The sequence below is a fragment of the Chionomys nivalis genome, chromosome 7 (genome assembly GCF_950005125.1).
Source record: "Chionomys nivalis chromosome 7, mChiNiv1.1, whole genome shotgun sequence".
NCBI lineage: Eukaryota > Metazoa > Chordata > Mammalia > Rodentia > Cricetidae > Chionomys > Chionomys nivalis.
The window spans coordinates 55295334-55316326 of NC_080092.1; the positions used below are offsets into that span (position 1 = coordinate 55295334).

The window sequence follows — 20993 nt, forward strand, 5'->3', positions numbered from 1 at the left end:
AAATAGCAACCCACCCCTGCCTAATTCAATCCCACAGTTCAAGGACAGAGACCAGCAGCACATGGGAGAAACCGGGGAGACGTCGTCTGAAAGCTTAATTATATAGTCAGAGAATAACAGAGATGCCTCCTTCCTTTTCTTCTAAGAGAAGTCAGCATAAGCTGAACATGCCAGAAATGAGCAGCCACAACCCCAGAAAATATATCAGGAAGCTCTCCACATTTATTGACAGACATTTACAAAGCACCTGCTGACTAGCAGCGCCCTATGTAAAGGGAGAAAAGAAGGGGTTAATGGAGTCCACAGGTTCCCATAAGGTGTGGACAAACAGCAGAGGCTCGGGCTGGGGAGGGAAAGGCCCAGGGTTGCACAGGAGATAGTTAGGTATGCTAGGCATAGACTCTAATACAAGCCACACTCAAGTAGCAAAAAAACGCCTGCATCTGGGAACCTGGGGAAGCCTGCTCTAGGTTAGAGAGATGGCTGCAGCATCTCTTTGGATGTGTTGATTACAGATGGCCCCGCCCTTCCCTAAAGAACCTTGAAGCCCTAAACTGGGACAAGGGTAAGAGAAAGAGCAGCCAGAAGGCACAAGACACCACAGGACCAATGAGCCACGGAGAGCCAGCTGTGAGCAGCCAATCACCGCCTGTGGGGTACCCACACAGGCAAGCCATCCTGAGAAGTGAGCCTTTGCTGAGCAAGCAACTCTTAGGGCTGGCTAAAGCACTATAGCTCACACATGAGCAGGCGGGGAGCTCCCGGGGTCCAGTGAGAGCCTCAAGTCACAACACGGAAATGAGAGAGGTGGGTTTTGCACCCCAGTTCTCTGACATCGGTTCCACTGTTCTTTCCCTTCACCACGAGGAATGCATCTCAGCCTGGCCTGCCTGCCACAGCAGGAGTGGGGGGAGGGGACACACCAGTGTGTGCCCTCTCCTGCCCTCTCAGCTTGAGTTTTGGCAATCAAGGCAGGCTGACTCTGCAGAGCCGGGATGTCTGGGTTATTTCCAAGCATCCGAGAAGATCCAGGCAGAAACAAAAAGCACAAACCATCCTAGTGGTACTCTACACCCACATAAAGGAAACATAACCAAGTACTGTGAGGTCCAGGGAACATGGAGCCTACTGGAGAGATAAGCTAAGGTAAAACAGAGGAAGACAGACAGCTATCCTCCAAAGGCTGACACCAGCAATCCACAAGGGCTTCTCATTAACTACTCACCAGCATCCTTTGGCCGAAGTATTATTGGTTCCATTGTGCTGATGGGGAAACTGAGGCTCAGATATGTTAAGCAACTTGCCCATGGTCATGTTACTGGAAAGTAGCAGAGCAAGCCTTGAACTAGGGTTGTCTGGCTCCAGAGTCCATGACCCTGACCACGAGCAAAAGGGGGACCTCCATGTCGCCCCGCTTCCCTGCATGGGGTGCATGCAACTCTGCTGGCTGCTGAGATGGTGTGGGACAGTCTGCATTGCAACACTGGCTTTTACAGGAACCTATTCAGAGCAGGCCATGCTGATTGTCCTTTTATGGTAATGGCTCAAAGTTGCCTTCAAGAGCGAGTCCATTAAAGCGAAACAGAGCCAGTTAAAGGAAAACTTTGAAGAATGTGACAAGAGCAGGGAGGGCGTCTAAAGACAGCAGAGTATGTGAGCAAGGGCACTAAGCAATCTTAACTCTACCTGTCTGGTCTCCAAAACAGGGTCTGAGTGTTCTGCCTGTCTCCAAGAAGTGAGTTTCAGGGCAGCAGGGGAGAAGGCTGGAGGCAGAGAGAGGAAGGAAATGGGAGGAGCAGACTGCTCATGGCTAAGGGAACGCAAGCATCTGATTCCTAAGATGTTAAAGGGCAAAGCTAAGAGGGTCTGGAAGCTGAAGGGAGAGGAGGCAATGGTTACACAGCAAAAAATCCCGTTTTCAGGAATAGGCATGATGGCTGCTTTGACCATGATGTGCGAACAAGAGAAGTGAGTTTGCAAAAGGCAGATGATAAGGCAATTGCTTCAGGCACAGTGGGATGAGGAAAGCACTGTGGAGCCTAACCTGTAGCAGATTCCAGAAGCACAGAGGTGGAGGAGGGGACCATAAGAGGAGAGGAGGCCCCAGGAGGGCTGGTGGGGCTATAAAAGCAAAGGGAACAGGTGAGGAGGCCAAGTACCAAGGAGGGCACAGCAGGCAAGTCACCTGCTAGACGAGAGCTCCATTTGCCCAGCACTTACGACATCCCTACCCAGCTGCACCTGTGCTCTGCAGCCCTCACCACACCATTTGCAAACTGCCAACGGAGCAGCTTTCCTCACGTGGTCCACGCCTCTGTTTGCCACTATCTGGCCTCAGCTGAGAACGACATCACGGTCCAAGCAAAGGCAGCCAGCTCACAAGGTCACAGACAGCCTCAGACTCAGACATAAAAGCACAAAGTCATAAGGGCACAGGATATCAGCATTTTCCCTAGCTGACGAGCATTTCTTAACCTGGATGGCAAGGGTGTGAGTGTTCGCTTTATGATTCACGCAGTTTGAGTGTATGACATTGATCATAATGAAATATCACTTGTAAATAGTGATAAGTATGTTCCCTCACTTCCGTTAGGAAATAGAAGCAGAGATAGCTTCAGCTCAGACTTCTGTGATGGACATGTCAGACTGACCACATGCATTTATCTCACTTCTTCCAAACCCCCGGAAAACATCAGTGAGAAGGCCTGAATTGCTAAAACAAACGTAATGGACAAGGAAGCCCGGCCTATGAAAGAGAGGGTGCTCAGAAGACGGCCAATGAATGCAAGATGAGGGCTACCCATGTCATTGAGAAAGATGCAGCTGAAAAGAGCATGCTTCACCCCAGAGGAACCCGGGAAGGTACCAGGCCCTGTACCTGAGATACAGAGCCAAAAGATGAGGGGGAGAGGGACTGAGAGATACAAGAAAAGTGAAGTCTTCGGAGCCCCACCCCCAGTCACTTCCCCACTAGCCTGATTGGTTCCCCAATCTCTCCCGCCACGGGAAAGTGAAATATCATTAAGAAAAAGTAGCATCCGGGTTCCTTTAAGGGCTAGATCAGCCTGCTAACAACCACTATCACCCCATCACGTTGCATGAAGCCCAGATGCAGCAAGCCAACTTCTCCTACTAAGCTTCGCTTCCTAGTATCTCACTCTGGGACACAGAGATAAAGCCAAGGATGACCTGAGCAAATCTCTAACATGGGGACAAAATAAACAAGAGGAACCTTAAGAAAACGAGCAATGGGAGGAAGCAGGGGACCTTCAAAAACTACTAGGAATTAATAGCCTCAGAGAGGTGACACAAGATTTTGTAACCGTGACACATGGAATAAAAATAGAATGGTCAGGGTACAAGAAAAGGGGTCTTGGGAATTAGTAAAATAATGGGGTACCTGAGGTTGTAGTGTGTATAGAGCATTTGCCTAGCCCTAGCACATGCGGGGGCGGGGAGAATAAGGGTGGGAAAATTAAAATACCAGAGGACCTAATATTTGACTAATGAGTTCCAGAGAGAGGGGTAATAATAATTTTTTTAAAAGGCCCGAGTTGATCTCCTGGTGAGGCATGTCCCTTGTTAAGGATGCCCTTGGATGTCCTTTGTTTAAATTGTCCTAGTTATTCAATTCCGGCAAGACAGAAGAACTGAAATACCATTACTTAACTTCCATGGCTGAGTCACGAGAATTCTCAAAGCTTCCACCTTGATCTCTAGGAACATTTACTCTAGGAAAAGCAAGCCAGCCCATGAGGGCTGACCGGTGAGACTTCTCTGCTGTGTCACTCCACACAGACAGATCGTATGGAGAGAGACACACGGCCAATTCCCAGATGTTCCAAACACCCTAGTCCTTAGCACAAGAAGAAACTATCTTGGACATTTCAGGCTCAGCAGATGCCACGAGGATGAGAACCTGGGAACTGAGCCAGAGTCAAAGCCTCTAACACATGTCCCCAGTGGAGCATCCCAGCCACCTCCAATACCTGAGCCAGAAAGATGAGGCCCCAGATACAGTGATAAGAGTCTGGCAGTTGGGCGGTGGTGGTGCATGCCTTGAATCCCAGCACTTGGGAGGCAGAGGCAGGCAGATCTCTGAGTTTGAGGTCAACCTAGTTTATAGAGTGAGTTCTAAGATGGCCAGGGGTACACAGTGAAATGCTGTCTCAAAAAAACAAAAAAGAGAAAATGAGAAAAGAAAAGAAAGTAGAGACTGGCACCAGCATGCATCTTCAATGTGCCCTAGCCAAATCTCCAATCCACAGGACATGAGCACGGCAAAATGATTATTCTACCATAACAGGATAAAATTATCAGAGAAACAAAGCTAGAACATTTCCCAGTGGGTCCTGAGCCTCTCGGTCCAAGTGCCCAGGGCAATGAATGACACAAGATCTACCCAAAGACTCAGGACACATGGGTAAAAAAAATTCAGTGACTACAGGGAATAAATATCTATGCAGAAGAATATTAACATATGTCATTAAACTTTGCAATGTCAACTCTAGAATGTAAGGATATCAAACTTTTTGAAATGATTCGAATATAAAATTTTCTATTTTATATAAAATTTAACTGGCTAACTATCAACCAACTATGGGAGCTGAATAATGATATTCTAAGATATTATTTTGGAACAATAGCTCCCTCCCAAAACTTCTTATGTCCTTTCTTGGGAGGCTATCATTAAAAAGCAACCATTCATTCAAGGACAAAAGGTTCTAGAAATAAGGTGCCTTGCTAGGGAAAAAAAAATTACATAGAATAAAATACATAGGTGCAAGCTTTTAAGGGGAAAAACTGTTATAATAGAATAAATCACAATAATAAAACAAATACAGGAAGACACATGGAAAACCTTGTTACTTTGGAGACCTGGAAACATGAATTAATCCTTAATTCTAGGAAAAATAAAAAGTTACCCACAAAAGGAAATTTAATTGTAGTTTGTTCCATGGCTTGTTAACCATATTTACATTGTTATAATAAGTAAACACAGACTATTGAAAGGTGTGCACAGACAAAAGACTGGCGTACTGGGAGGTTACGCTGGATGTTGAGAAGTCTCCATCTCGGCCACACCATCCCTTCACTCCGCTCTAAAACCATCTCCCAAATCTTAACTCTTCTGAACAAGTGACATTAGATTAGGGGTTTCCATCCCTGGCTGAACCAGAAAACAGTCACATGGTGATGGCTCAGCACTTCATGGTGAGCATGTCAGGCCTAGTAGATTGACAAGTGATTAGAGGGACGGCCACCTAAGCTTTCCCAGGCCTGAGACAGAGCACGAGGCCCATGCTCACATCTGCCTTTCTTTGCTTGTGGCCATGGTACAACACTGGAAGAGAAATGTCAAGGGCGAGGGGCTCCACCTACGACTAGGCAACCAAGCACTGAAAACTCAACCCATAGTGACCAGGACGGTCACCTCAGCGTAATAACACGCTCAGAGCCACCACCTACAAGTCAAACCAGGGACAGCAAAGCTCTGCCTCTTCCAGCGCTGCCCTCTTCCTTCCTAGGGAAGAACAATGAAAGCTCGCAGGCCTTGCCGGAAGATCTTGCCATACTCCGTGGCTGGAGGGCTAAGGAAAAGGCTTGGCAGACGAGACCACCACTGGATAAGCAAGACTCAGGATGACAAGCAAAAAGCCACACCAGAGGCCCCTGCCTTGGCCTTCAGCTGGTCTGCCATGGGGATCCCACCCACTGTCTGTCCCCAGCATGATGTCTGGTACTGAATGAACTGGGAATGAGTAAACAAGAGGCTCCCAGATCCTGACAGCTAGGGAACTAAGTTGAATCTAGCCTCCCCTGTAAATGGTCTGCCCACCACCACTACCTCAGCCAGACTCAACAGTATGAAGCAGAGTTCACCCCCTTCCCTGACAATGTGGACTGTTATTAACCTTACATCCCTCCTTAGCTTCCTCCTCTCCATAGCTAACTGCAGAGATAACAGGAGTACCTTCCCTAACCCCCATCAACTAACATTTACCTACCACTGTGTTAAATGCTTTGAGTATACTATTTTATTTGATCTTTTCAACAGTCTATGGCACAGACAGAAAATGAGTCTCCCATTTTACAGAAGAAACCAAAGCTCGCAGAGCCTAACTGATCTGGGACTTGAAAGGGCAGTAGGAGATGGGTGGACTCCCCTCTACCCTGGTCGGCTGGAGCTCTAGGGTCATTCATTAACCCCTCTGTCGGAAAAACGGTAGCTCAACGCCTTGGGGACACCTTCCTAGACACACCTGATGTCCAAAGCACCTGGGATGAGAATCACCTTTTTCATCTTTCTTTTTTTAATTTCTTTTTTCAAGGCAGGATCTTACTATATAGACTAAACTGGCCTGGAACACACAGAGATCTGCCTTGGCCTCCAGCGAGCTGGGATAAATTAAAGACACATGCACTACCACGTCCAACATCTTGTTTTAAGAGAATATTGTTTAATTGCATTATTATTATGTTCATGAGTGTCTTGCCTGCAGCGATGTGTGAGCACTAGGTGGGTGCCTGGTGCCTACAAAAATAAGAAGATACAGATGGTGGTGAGCTGCCATTGGGTGCTGGAAACGAAACCTGGGTCCTCTACAGGAGCAACAAGGGCTCTTAACAGCTGAGCCAACTCAATAGCCTACGAATGGTACTTTTTCATCTGTTGAATGCCTATCAAGTCATTTTATAACTCCTGCACTTCAGCTAAGAGCCAACATCTGGAAGATTGTGAGTTTGAGACCAGACTGAGCTTCATAGTGAGACTTGTCTCAAAATCACAAGGGCAGAGAATGTAGTTTATAGTAGAAAAATCGTTCTCAACATGGGGTCAAACAACCCAGGGTCATATATCATATATTTACATTACAATTCATAATGGTACCAAAATTAATAGTTATGAAGTAGCAACAAAAATAATTTTATGGCTGAGAATCACCACAACATGAGGAACTGTACTAAAAGGTCACACAGCGTTAGGAAGATTGAAAACACTGAAGTAGGGCATTATTTGCCTCACAGGGTAAGACCCTGGTGGCTATCATCCTATTTCTGATCTTTACATTTTCTTTTAATTTTTTTTCATTCATTTATTACAGAGGAGGCATACATGTGCCATGGTGCACATGGGAGCGAAAGGACACCTTATGAGAGTCAGTTCTTCCAATTCAGCATGCAGGTCCCTGAACACAAACACAGGTCCTCGGGTTTGGTAGCAGCCACCTTTACCTGCTAAACCATCTTGCCAACCCCCATCTACCTTCACATTCTGTTGTAAACATAAATACATACTCATAAGGGAAAATTCTTTTCAGAGAATCAAGGGGCATCTAATAAAGTGGCCCAGGTGGGGGTAGGGGCCCTCCCACATCTGCTTTCTGTTTTTCTGAAGTGACACGTCAAAGGACAGTGTCAGGCCCCAGGGAGCAGCTCCAGTGCCTGCCGCAGGGAATCGGGGCTGAGAAAAGACTGCCACGTGGGGCCTTGCTGCTGAATCATTTCTAACTGCCCTGGTCACTTAAGTGACAAGATGATACATCAATGTCAATAAGGCTGAAGGGTCGGCCCTAGAGGCAGGGTTCTTCTCCCTCGGGGGCACTGAAAGCAGCCTCAGCAGGCAGCAGGAGTCAGTGAAAATGAAGGATCCCTGCCTAGGGCCTCTGTCTCCCCCTCTCAAATCCTCTCTGTACCCCAGTTTGCAAGAGCAAATGATGACAGGAAGAGACCACTCCCAGGCCAGTCAAATAGCTGTCTAGGCAAACAGCATGACTTAATCCCCTAATCAAGAAACCCAGTGCAGGCACAGGAGGGGATCACAGAGCCTCTTCCCGCTAGAGGAGCTGGCCACAGCTTCAGGACCCAGAGGGGCACATGGCCTCAGCTCTGCTGGCCTCTGGCATGCACCCACAAATCACTTGGCTCCTTGAAACATCTGGAGACTATTTGTGGAAAGAAGGGCTCCTGAATGACAGCCCCAGGGAAAGGGATGAAGAAGCCTTCTGGGCAGAGCCTTCCAGAATTGGGTTTATTTACATACCAGGCTGTGGGCACTCAGAGCAGGGACTGCCTCACCAACTTCTTGTGGCTTCCAAGGTTCATTCCTACACTACAAACGCTCAAAAAAAAAAAAAAAAAACTGTTTGCTCATTTTCATGTAACCCAGGTACATCTGTCATCACTTTTTAAAATTTTTACTGTTTTATGTGTATGGGTATTTTCCCCGCGTGTTTAAGAACCACATATATGCCTGATACGTGTGGATGGCAGAAGAGGGCATCAGATCCCCTGAAATTAGTGTTAGAGTTATGATCTGTCAAATGAGTGCCCTGAGCCACCTCTCCAGACCCCTCCCGTCCACTTTAAGACATTTCTACCTATAATGCTGAACAAAGGCAAATGTATGGAGTTGTTATTTTGTTTAAGGAATATGGGGAAAAAATTCTGCACATACTCAGTAAGTCTGTGCATGTGTGTGTGCATGCGTGCATTGCGTGGGTGGGTAGGTGGTGGGTGGGTGTTCGTGTGCGCTCACGCATGTCTTCAAATACTTTGAATCTTTGAATCTATGGTTGAGTGAATTCAGGAATGTAGTCCCTGTGAATATGGAGGGTTGAAGCCATAACAATTTGCAGTGACTGTGTTTATATCTTTACTACGGTCATCTCCTCTGCCAAACAGCTCTGGGAGGCTGATCAGAATGAAGCATGAAGTTTCCTCTCATCTAGGAAGGAGCTGACCTAGGCACGACAGAGGCTGAATGCTAGATAAAGGAGCTACCTAGTCAGTGGAGGAACTGCACCTTAAATCCAGAACTCTACCTAGAAGGCTTGGCCTTAACCACCTGCATGTGCTGGATGGAAGGAAGGAAGGAAGGAGCTGAAGGAAGAAAGGATAGAACGAGCAAAAGGATGACGCAACCCTGAGCTCTGCGTTCTCTTTGCCCCCTCCCTGCTTTCCTAGCCCACGGCAAGACATAATACTCAGTGCCCTAGTGCACATGTATACACACTACACTCAGTGCCCTCGTGCACACGTACACACACTACACTCAGGGCCCTTAGTGCACACTTACACACACTACGCTCAGTAAATTTAGTGCACACTTACACACACTACGCTCAGTACCTTTAGTGCACATTTACACACACTACGCTCAGTACCTTTAGTGCACACTTACACACACTACGCTCAGTAACTTTAGTGCACACTTACACACACTACGCTCAGTACCTTTAGTGCACACTTACACACACTACGCTCAGTACCTTTAGTGCACACTTACACTACATTACACTTAGTACCCTCTGCCCATTCGTGGTCAAAAGGAAGTAGTTCTTATTTGCACTTCACACTAGAAGCTTCCAGGAATGGCATCCCATGTTCCTCAGACCTACAGACACACACACCTCAACACTGTTGACAAATCAATTCCTGATTGATTGGCCCAGCAAAGGTCTCACCTCTTCTCCCTGGGGAGAGGAATTAAGCAGAGCCTGCATCTGACAGGATCCCACTGTCCACCAAGGTCAAGGGGTGACCACAGCATCCTTTCCAGTTCTTTCTGTGTCCCAGAGACTGTCTAAAGCCTCCAACCTCTTGTGCTCTTCCTGGGTCTCTCTCTGGACCAGAGGGTGATCAAGGAGCAAAATTAAATGGCTATCACCCCCTATCAGAGGATCAGAGACCAGAGTAGCAAGGACCCCAGCCACATGTAGCCTCCTGGAGTGTATGCCACGTTACCTGCAGACAGCAGGAACAGGGCCGACTACTACCCAAAGCTCTAAATCTAGCACTGAAGCGAAACGTCTTTATCTTGCTCTGAGCTACAGATGGGAGAGACAAATAAGATTCATAAAAATGTGTTTGTCTTGGAGATTTACAAACACAGGCGAGAGAAGAAGCAGAAAATGCGAACAGAGGACTGAAAGGAGAGAATTGTGGGCATGGCAGAAAGAGGAGGAATAGACGGAAGATCCGAGAAGATGCCCCTAAGGTCATCGGACCACCCAAGAGGCCCTGTCTCCAGTCCCTGGCCCTGCTCACATGTCCCTTCAGGAGTTGAGGGACATGGAAACGAGGACAGAATGGAGGTTAGACAGTGGCAGGGCATCTTCCTAACACACACAAGAGCCCGGTTCACACTATAAAAAAGGAAGAAGAAGAATGGGCTGGAGAGATGGTTCAGTAGTTAAGAGCACTGGTTTCACTTCCAGAAGACCTGGGTTCCATTCCCATCACAGACGTGGCAGCTCACAACCATCTGTAACTACAGTCCCAGGAATCCAACATCCTCATCTGGCCTCCTCGGGCACCAGGCACACACACATGGTACACAGACATGCACACAGACAAAACACCTTTGCAAATAAAATAAAATAATATTTTTTTTTACTTTTCCTTATAAAGAAAGAAAAAAAGAAAGGGTAGTCCTTATATCTTTTGAATATCCAGCCCCAAGGTCACCCTGCAGTCTCCCACCGAAGACCTCTCCTTGGTCCTCCTTTCTGAGCCCAGGGCACTACTGAAAAGTGTGGGAGGTGCCCACAGTCTAGGCACAAACAGCATCACCGTCCACATCTAGCATTTGTTCCACGGAATAAAGCACCCACTATGTTCCAGCACTGGACTACTCTCTGGGGACATGACATAAACAGGCCATGCTTGAGCCTTTGATGTCACTTGGGCCTCACCACCCCCTAGACTGCTCCCATTTCTCTACCTATTACGTCTGTCACGTCATCATCTGTCACCCAGGCAACAGGAGTCACATCATAACTATCTCCATCCCGTGGGCCCCAACCCAATCCATTCTCCAGGAAGGAAAGACACAGTGATCTTCCCTAAAGGAAAAACCTATAGGATGGCCACAACGTAAAACAAACAAAAAAAAATGCAAACAGAAAATAACAAGTGTTGGTGAAGACGAGTAGATACACAGGCGCGCAAACAAGACTGAAGCAATATGAAATGGTACATCCTCTTTGGAAACCAGTTTGCCAGCTCCTCCGAAGTTAAACACAGAGTTACCATGTGACCCAGCAGCTCCATGCCAAAAGAATTGAAAACAGGTGTTCAAACAAAAAACGTGCACATGAATGCTCATAGCAACACTATAAACAGTGGCTAAAATGTGGAAACAACCCAAAGGTGCACACATGGGTAGATGAATAAACAAAATGTGGTATAGTCACACAACAGGATATTTTTCAGCCTTTAACAGGATAGATAGTAGCATTATAGGTCATGGCATGGTGAACCGCAAAAATGTTATGCTAAGTGAAAGAAGCCGACCACAGAAGACCACAAATCATATGATTGCATTTACTATGAGATGCCCAGACCAGGCAAAGGCATTGAGTCAGAAAGCAGAGAGGTACTGCCAGGGGCAGGAGGAGGGATGGGGAGTGCCTGGTAAGAGGAGAATTGCTGTCTGGATGATGAGCCCTGGAGAAGGATGGAGGAGATAGTTTAAAGCATCTAGATTCTAGAACAAACAATGAATGCCACCGTAAGGTTTATCAATAGACATTTAAAATGGCACACTGTATGTGGCATGAACTCTACCAGGATAGAGAGTGAATGCTTGCCTGGCATCCCAGCACTCAAGAAGCTGAGGGAGGAGGGTTTGGGGTTCAAGTCCTACCTGGGTCACATGTTGAATTCAAGGCTAACCTAAGCTCCTTAGCAAAACCTTATCTCGAAAGATCAAAGGGACAAAAGTAAAAATGAGGTCGATTGGTTCTCTCCCGCCAATGGCTCCCTCCATCCTTAGAGTTAAACTCAACCCTGACCCGCTCAATGCCCCATCCTGCTTCACTCCCACACCCCTCCCCCCCACACCTTCTGCCTGCTCTCCTCACCTAGCCAGGCTGAATGACCACCGATTTCTCCAGCTGGCCATTCTCACTGACACATCAGTCGGCAGCCCGTGCTTCTTTCCTTCCTAGAGCCACCATTCTCCAGATCTTGTCTACTTGTGTCCTGTTCACCTCTGGATCTCTGGTGCAATGGCCCTTCCTTGAGATGTCAAACAGAGGCGTCTATTCTAGGCCCAGGTACTCTCTCCTGCTGCTGTCCACACCCCCAGTCCTTGTAATGACCAGTTAAGTGCCTGTCTTCTGGGTTGAACTATGAGTACCAGGCAGTCTGTCTCATTCCCTCTGGGACCTCATCATACACTAGCTTTCAGTATCAAGCCAAGGAGGACAAGGCGCAGCTGAAGCCTTTGCTATAAGGGCTTGGAGACCAGGCCAAACCAGGTGCATTGCAGAAGGCAGGGCAGGGAAGGAGTGAGCCAGAGCAGTGCACGGTTGGTTGTGCCTGGTCAGCAGGGATGGTTTTATAACCTTGTGTGTATACACATATACACACACATACACACAGGTGTAATAAAAATAAATATAAGATAGTCATAGCATAACCCATCTTGGCCATTTTAAAATATACTCAGTGCCATGAAGAATGCTTTGGCAGCCAGGCGGTGGTGGTGTAAGCCTTTAATCCCAGCACTTGGGAGCAGAGGCAGGAGGATCTCTGAGTTCAAGGCCAGCCTGGTCTACAGAGTGAGTTCCAGGCCATCCAGGACTGGGATTTGGAAACCCTGTCCCAAAATACAAACAAACAAAAGAATGCTGTGGCCCAGTCCCAATGGACACATTTACAAAACTCCCACACCTAAGGCTCAGGAAACACTGAAGAAAAGGGCCTGGAAAGATTGCAAAAAGCACAGTAACAAATAGGGGGTTTACGGCAAGATTATATCTCCTAGGAAACTCAGAAGCTACAACCACCAAGTCTCATCAGCATGGCTGTCTAAAGAGGACCTGAACAAGGAGGACACCGACAGACAGGCTGACATGGAAGAAAGACAGACAGACTAACATGGAAGGACAGACAGGCTAACATGGAAGAAAGACAGACAGGCTGACACGGAATGACAGACAGGCTGACATGGAAGGACAGACAGGCTGACACGGAATGACAGACAGGCTGACATGGAAGGACGGACAGGCTGACATGGAAAGACAGACAGGCTGACATGGAAGGGGAACAGCTCGCAAGGCCTCAACCCTGGACAAAGAATGACAGGCAAGTATGGAACGCTCAGAGTGGGACCAAACCGTTCCCACGGAGGAGTAGACCGACTGGTTGTCTAGTACCAGCGGTTCAGCCCTGAAAACATACACACACAAGTAATATTACATGGGCTGGTCAGGTTATATTTAGGGTTATATGTCTATACATATTCACATACTCACATAATAATAATTAATGAAAAAGGAGGCCGTGAATTTGAAAGACAGCGGGGGGGGGGGGGGGTAATATGGGAAGGTAGAGGGAGGAAAAGGAAGAGAGAAATTATGCAATTATACTCTCAAAAGTAAAAATAAATTCTTAAATGTTAAATGAGTATATCTTTTTTAATTGATCATGGTGCTACACAGCCAGGCATCACTAACGTCTAATTCCAGAACTGCCTACCCACCATCCTGAGAGGAAGCTGGTCTGTTGATATGTCAACATCTAATACACTATATGGTTCAAAATCCAAAAATTTTAGAAAACCCACTGTCATATCCTTTTTATTACTATTTTACATGGGTATATGTCTGTGTACCACATGAATGCCTATAAAAGCCCCATAAAAGCCCAAAGAGGGTGCTGGAACTGGAATCACAGGCAGTTGTGAGCCACCATGTGGGTGCTGGGAATCAAACCCAAATCCTCTGGAAGGACAGTCAGTGCTCGAGCCACTGAACTATCTCACTAAGCCCCTACTTTGCCTTATCTTTGTTCCAATCTATCCAGTTCCTGTTGTCCCCTGAAATGATTTTTACACATCCATTTGAAGTTTCTTTATGCAAATACTACAGAGAGTAACCCTTCTGTGGCTGTGGGGAGTGATTCTGGAGGGAATTTTGGGTTTCCCCAGAATCACCCCAACCAATACTTCCTTCTGTAAAACCTACATGATTCTTCCCCAAATTAAACTGTCTCAATGACTCTCGGTGGCTATGAAACCAGTGTCACATTGTGTCATTTAGAGAAAGGTGAAAAAAAGTGGTCTGTGACTATTCAATACAAGAACAATTTCTTTTTGAATAGTTCCCATCAAGTTTGGTAGACTCCATGAGGGCAGACCCTGAGGATGCAGAGGGCTACTTCCTGTACCAGTCATCACAAACACAAAGTCTTTTTTATCCCCCCTCACTTTATTTCCACAGAAAAGCATGCATCTGCTACATCCTATTCTGCACCCCGCTCTCATTGTGTAAAGTTTTTTGGGAACCATTTGGTCACCATCCAAACCGCTTCTGCATTCTTCAAGTGCGGGAGTCGTCTGTGTCGTGCCTGTGAAACAACCAGTGTGATCAGTTCCCTCCAGACAGGCATCAGCTGTTTCCAGTATTCTGCTACCTCAAATAACACTCAGACAACCCCAGTCGATGAGCGAGTATGCCACCCCACATTCTGAGACACTCTCAAGGCGGTTCACTGTGTCAAAGGCCATACACGTTTTCACCTTCCGGTGTGCGTGTTGTGTGAGTGCGTGCATACGTGTTTGCACTTCACATGCACACGAGGTCAGAGGACAACCTCAGCTATCACCCTCAGGAGCTGCCCTTTGCGACAGGGTATCTCACGGGACTGCAGCCCATCAATTAGGCTAGACTGGCTGGCCAATAAACCCCTGTCTCTACTCCCAGCGCTGAGATAACCAGCATGTACCATGTCTGGTTTTTTTATGCCAGTTCTGAGAACTGAACTCAGATCCCCAAGCTGTCCAATCACAACTTCCTCTTTAGAATTTGTCTAGCTGGAGCTGTTGAAAAGTAGCTTTCATTCCTCTCTAGAGGTCAAAAAGCCAAAATGTTTTGCCCATGGTGAACTACAACTGTGGATTCGGTATCACAGGTCAGATGACCCAAGAGGATAAAACCAATCCACAGACAGACACCAAGTCAAAAGATGGAGAGGGACGGATGCAGATGGCCCTGGAGCCAGCTGTGCCTGAAGCCGAGTCCTTCAACACATGGGAGTGCCTGCCAACAACCTGCTCTGTTTGGCTAATGGGGCTTTCTGGCTCTCAAGAGGCCTGATTAGTGCACTGCATAGGAAGGGAAATCCCAATTTGGTTATAATTGGAGAAATGGGTAAAGATGCAGATGTGGCCAGAGGCTGTGAGGACAAACAGGGGGAAAAAAAAACATAATATTGATGAACAACGGTCGCCGCTGAGTCTCTGCATGAGTTACATGCTTTCTGGGTTTTCTAAACTATCTGCAAGCAACATGGATTTTAAAATACATTACAATTAAAAACTAGTAATGCCAGCCTCAGGCTGGCAGGAAGCAGCCCCGAATGAACTTAGAGAAAGGCTCTGAGCCTTGCAGTGGTCAAGTCGGCACTGAAACCTGCAGGCTACTCAGGCCATCAGCACTTGTGCTGCCCAGCGCAAGGTGAGCCAGTAGGTCACAGGAGACACCCCTCTGTCACCAAACCCAAACCTTCACTCCTGTGGCCCAGACTCTGCCCTCCACACACCTCTCAGCCATGGTGAGCCTCTGGAGACAGTAGAGTCCCACACAGCTCTGTCCATGGGCTACCGCAGCAGGCAATGCCCGGATGAAAAGGTGGCTCACACAAAATGGCCCAAGGCTTCCTGGACTTCTCCCTGGACGTGGCTCACCTTACCATAAAGAGGATGTAAGATGGGGCCATTAGGGAGCTTTAACTTCACTAGATGGAGCGTTTGAGAAGACTGTGGCTTCCTTGGGGTCCTCAAGGCGTAGGGGCTCCAAACACACCTCAGTTCTTAGAGGCCAGGCTAAGGCCACTGTGCCCACCACATCTCAACTAGAAACAGAGATCCTCTCATTTGCTTCCCACATTTAGGGTCTGAATGGTGTCTGTTTGAGAATCTTTGTTTTTACTATTTCAAATACTTTAAAGTATGAAATTACACTGTGATGAAACCATTGCTGCTATCCATTTCTAGAACTTTCCATAGCCCCTACTAAAAACTCTATATCCACTAACCAATAATGTGTCCCACACTAGGCCCTGACCATCTATAACCTACCTCCTGGCTCTGAGTTTGCATAGTCCAAGCATGAGTATGCTGGAGACTAAAGAGCTATGTACCCCCAAATTCATATGAGTTCCTACTACCCCGACAAAGTGACAGTCTTAGTGGGTGATTAAGTTGCTAGGGCAGAACTGTCATGAGTGGGGTCTATTCCCTTATAAAAAGAGGTACCACAGAATCTCCCTGTATCTTCCTCTATAGTAAAAAGGATGGCCATCAGGACAGGAGAGATGGCTCAGTGGTTAGCAGCACTGGCTGCTCTTACAAAGGGCCTGGATTTGATCCCAGCACACACATGATGGCTCGGAGCATCTGTGACTCCAGTTCCAGGGAATCTGACACCCTCTTTGGCTTCTATGAGCACTAGGCATGTATGCGGTACAGACACAGAAGCAGGCAAAACACTCATACACATAGAATGTTTTATGAAAAGGAGGAGGAGGCAGAGGCACCTTGGGTCAAGAAGCAGCCTTTACCAGATACCACAACTGCCAGGGCCTTGACTATTCATTTCTTAGCCCCTAGATGGTAAGACATAAATGTCTGTGGCTTAAACATCAAGTTTCTAATAGCTTGTTACAGCAACCAGAACAAAGTAAGGAAAAAATGGAAGCACAGGGACCTGTCTCTCTGTGTTTGGCTCATTTCACTTAGCATAATGTCTTGATGTCCTCCATGCTGCAAGACAATTCCATTCCGTTTATAGCTGAATAGTCTTCCACCGTGTGGATCTATCACATCTTGCTCATCCGTCCATTGCTGGAGGACACTGGTGTTGCTTCCACGCCAGCCTGTTCTAATGAGCCCCTGCTTTCAATTCTTTACATCCTCAGAGTAGACTAGCTGAATAAAAGTTTTGTTTGCAGCAGCAATCCCACTCAAGAAGAAGTAAAAGTATCCAATAGTCCTCTCTCCATCTCCCAGCAAGGAAAACTGCCGGCCACCGATTGAGTGCTATACACATTCTGCATTATTATGTTTCTGGCCTCCCTAAGTTTCCGTGAGGCTTCAGGCTGCCCCTCTGCCCTTCTGCAGTTTTGTGTTTTTGTTATCCAAGGGTCTCTACCTCTCAAACTCTGAAACTGCTGCTGGGCCTGGTCCTTAAACAGGGACCAGACACAGAGACAGCTCCATTCTCAGCCAGGGCCCTGGGATCAAAAGCACACTCTGGGTCCCATGATGCATTAGCAAAAGAGGAGGAGAAGCACTGCCCAGTCCTAGAGCTGAGGGTCCAGTGCAGGGCTCACCTGTTCCCTCAGTCACAGTGCAAGACAGTCACATGTCTGACACCTCTGTGTTCAGGACGGGCTCAAAAAAAGAAGTTCAGAAGCGCTTACTGCAGAAGACTAGGGACCCTCAGCTGCTGTGCCTACCAGGGAAAGAAGCCTCACCCAGCACAGCCATGATGCCCTACTTCAGGCAGAGTCCCGCAGTTGAGCTCCCAGCCAAACACGCAAGGCCAAATCAAGATTAAGACCAGCTAGCCCTCCTGGCCAGGAGACAGAGCCATTGTGGGGTTCACCCACCTGGCCAGGAGACAGAGCCATTGTGGGGGTTTGCCCAACTGACCAGGAGACAGAGTCACTGTGGGGTTCGCCCACCAGGCCAGGAGACAGAGCCATTGTGGGGGTTTGCCCACCAGGCCAGGAGACAGAGTCACTGTGGGGTTCGCCCATCTGGCCAGGAGAAAGAGCCACTGTGGGGATCCTACCTGCCCACTGCCAACGGCACACCAACTTCTTCAGGCTGTCCTTCCTTTGTTCTCAGCCAAGCAGCTCCCCTCCCAGAACCAGGACCAGTCACAAAAACAAAACCCTGACTCCTGGAGCCAGGGGTATCCTATCCTTCTAGTCAAAGATCAAGGGTAGGGATGTGCCCCACTAAGCCCCATCTGAACTGTCCCTGGGACATCCACTGATGCTGGAAAACAGGCTGCTCTTTCTATGTAAATGCAAACTATAAATCTCCAGCCTGCAACAAAGCCAACCCAGGAAGTATAGCCTAGGGAAAAACCAAACCCAAAAACCAAATTTGAGTCTGGATCCTGCCATGCCTGAACCCCCATTCCCTTTAGCTTGCCGGTTAAGCCAGGGTCAGGGCAGGGGGACCACAACACCAAGACTCTTTCTCTTTACATTAATTAGAACCTAAAACCAAAAGATAGTTACGGAGGGGGTGTTTGCTTGTTCTTGTTGGGGTTTTCTTTGTTTCTTCTCTCTCTCTCTCTCTCTCTCTCTCTCTCTCTCTCTCTCTCTCTCTCTCTCTCTCGGCAGGGTTTCTCTGTGTAACAGCTCTGGCTGCCCTGGAACTTGCTTTGTAAACCAAGCTGGCCTCAAACTCACAGAGATCTACCTACCTCTGCCTTTGCCTCCCAAGTGCTGGGATTACAGGTGTGTGCCATCATCACCCAGCTACTTTTTTTTAAGATTTTAATTTTTGTTTTGCCTTTTTAAAAATATTTATTTATTATGTATACAATATTCTGTCTATATGTATGTCTAGAGGCCAGAGGAGGGCACCAGACCTCATTACAGATGGTTGTGAGCCACCATGTGGTTGCTGGGAGTTGAATTCAGGACCTTTGGAAGAGCAGGCAATGCTCTTAACCACCGAGCCATCTCTCCAGCCCCTTGTTTTGCCTTTTTAAGGACATGATCTCTCTATGTGACCCTGGCTGTCCTGAAACTCACTATGTAGACTAGGCTGGTCTCGAAGTTAGAGAAATCCTCCTGTCTCTACCTCCCAACTGCTGGAATCAACACTACCATAAATGAATTTTTTTTCTAATGTATATGAGCGCTTTGCCTACATGTATTTATGTAGGTGCCCAAGGAGACCTGAAGAGGTTTTGGATCCCCTGGAATTGCCATGATTGCCATGTGGGTTTTGGAAACCAAACCCAGGTATTCCACAACAGTAGCAAGTACTCTTAAGCACTGAGTCATCTCTCCAACGCTGAGACTGCTGATTAATTCAGATAAATTACCAAATTTAAATTGGGTACAGTGGCTCATACCCATAATCCCAGCACTAGGGAGTCTAAAGCAAGAGGACTGCCACAGCAAGTATAAGGCCAGCTGATGTAGGAGTGATTTCTTTCTAATCTGTTGCTTTCATTGGTTAATTAATAAAGAAACTGCCTTGGCCCATTTGATAGGCCAACCCTTAGGTGGGTGGAGTAAACAGAACAGAATGCTGGGAGAAAGAAAGCCGAGTCAGTGAGTCGCCATGATTCTCTCACTCCAGACAGACGCAGGTTAAGATCTTTCCCGGTAAGCCAGATCGTGGTGCTACACAGATTACTAGAAATGGGTTAATCTAGATATGAGAGCTAGCCAGTAAGAGGCTAGAGCTAATGGGCCAAGCAGTGTTTAAAAGAATACAGTTTCCGTGTAATTATTCCGGGTAAAGCTAACCAGGTGGCAGGACACAGCCCTGCTGCCGCTCCTATTTCAACAGCCAGCCTGAGCTGTAGAGTGGGACCTTGTTCTAAAAGTCCAAATAAAAACCAATCAGCAGAAAGTTGTTTGGGGTAAACCCCTGCCGCCACTCAAGGGCACAGACTGTCTGGGCTCTGCTTAACTGAACTGCTAGGAGACAGACAGCAGAGAATAGTTTCAGGAGCCACACTGCCTGACCCTGCTCTGGGATGTTATGCTGTGAGCTGGAGGAGGTGAAGCCAGCAAGCCTTTCACTGCCTAATCTGGCCTTCTTTCCCTGACATTCAACACCAGCTACACACCGGCGGTGTGCCCTCAGGCCACCCTGACAACCTCATTTCCACTACTCCCCAGGTGAAATCCACACTACAGTCAACCCAGGCTCTGAGGTGCATCCTGCACCCTTCTCACCTCCATCCCCTTGCTGGTGCTCTCTAGGTTAGGAACACCCTGCACCCTTTCCCACCTCCTGGAAATCCTGTCCACTCCTCATGGGCCACCTCCAATGCCAACAATTGCATGTTGACTTTCTCAGGAGCTCCCCCTGACTTCTGGCCTCCCAAATACCCCTCAGATCCCACACTTCTTTGCCCTAGGTTCCCTCTGGCATCCCAGGTCTCTCCTGCCTGGGTCAGGAGGGTGGTCTTGTCCCCCTGAGCCCTGTCACATGTTACCTAGCACACACCTGCATTCCACAAACACCAAAAGGGAAGAACACAGAGTTGGGTATTTAGAACGCACCCCACTTCCATGAAGGGCTGCAATTTGCATTTGTATTTAAGAGAGGAAACAGCCTGCAACACAGTGAGGGCTAGAGGCACTTTCCAGAAGTGAGGTACCGTACAGAGGACGGGCCATGTGGACCCAGCTGCCTCTGTTCCCATAGCTTGCCCCACAGCCTGTGTCCAGTCTCCACGTGGCCATGCCCTTGGGAGACCTTCTCAGCTATCAGTCAAAAGCCTTTCCCGGGACACCTGCAAGTTTTCAGTTACCCCTTGATTTGCAGTTTCTGTCTTTGCGTCTTGGGTTAAATATCTTATTAAAATATATGTCCTATTAAGATACAGAACATGTGGGTAACTGTGGTTGCAGCCAGTCCTGCATTTCCTGTCTAATTAGTGAGGACAGCTGCCTGGCAGCCAGGATGCCCGTTAGCATTTCCGAGGTCTAACATGACACACCCTTTCCAACTTGATGCTCCCTCACCCCTCGGCTTAGACCCATCATTCAGCAGTCCTGCCACTCTAGACACCTGTCCTGTCCCTTCCTTATACATGTGTGTGTCTGTGTGATGTGTGTGCATGTGTGTAATATGCTCAGGTGCCATGGGTTTGATGTTTGTAGTTTTGTCATTAGCCTGGTCCCCAGACCTACAATGCCCTTCCTGGGCACTGAAAAGCAAGTGCAGCAAGCTAAGTACTTCAACCAGGGCCACCACACACTGAACAGCAGGAGAC

The 20993-nt window shown here is 47.6% G+C and overlaps 1 protein-coding gene across 9 annotated transcripts in view; it reads right to left on the reverse strand.

The window, feature by feature from the left end:
• Rap1gap2 (RAP1 GTPase activating protein 2) overlaps positions 1-20993 on the reverse strand; it is a 227075-nt gene that overhangs the window by 110742 nt on the left and 95340 nt on the right. The window contains exon 1 of one of the 9 annotated variants that reach the window (XM_057773539.1): positions 8045-8065. The exons of the other annotated variants lie outside the window; for them this stretch is intronic. The gene's annotated coding sequence lies outside the window, so the exon portion shown is untranslated. Of the gene's footprint in view, positions 1-8044; positions 8066-20993 lie in introns of those variants that run through there. 9 annotated transcript variants of the gene reach the window in all.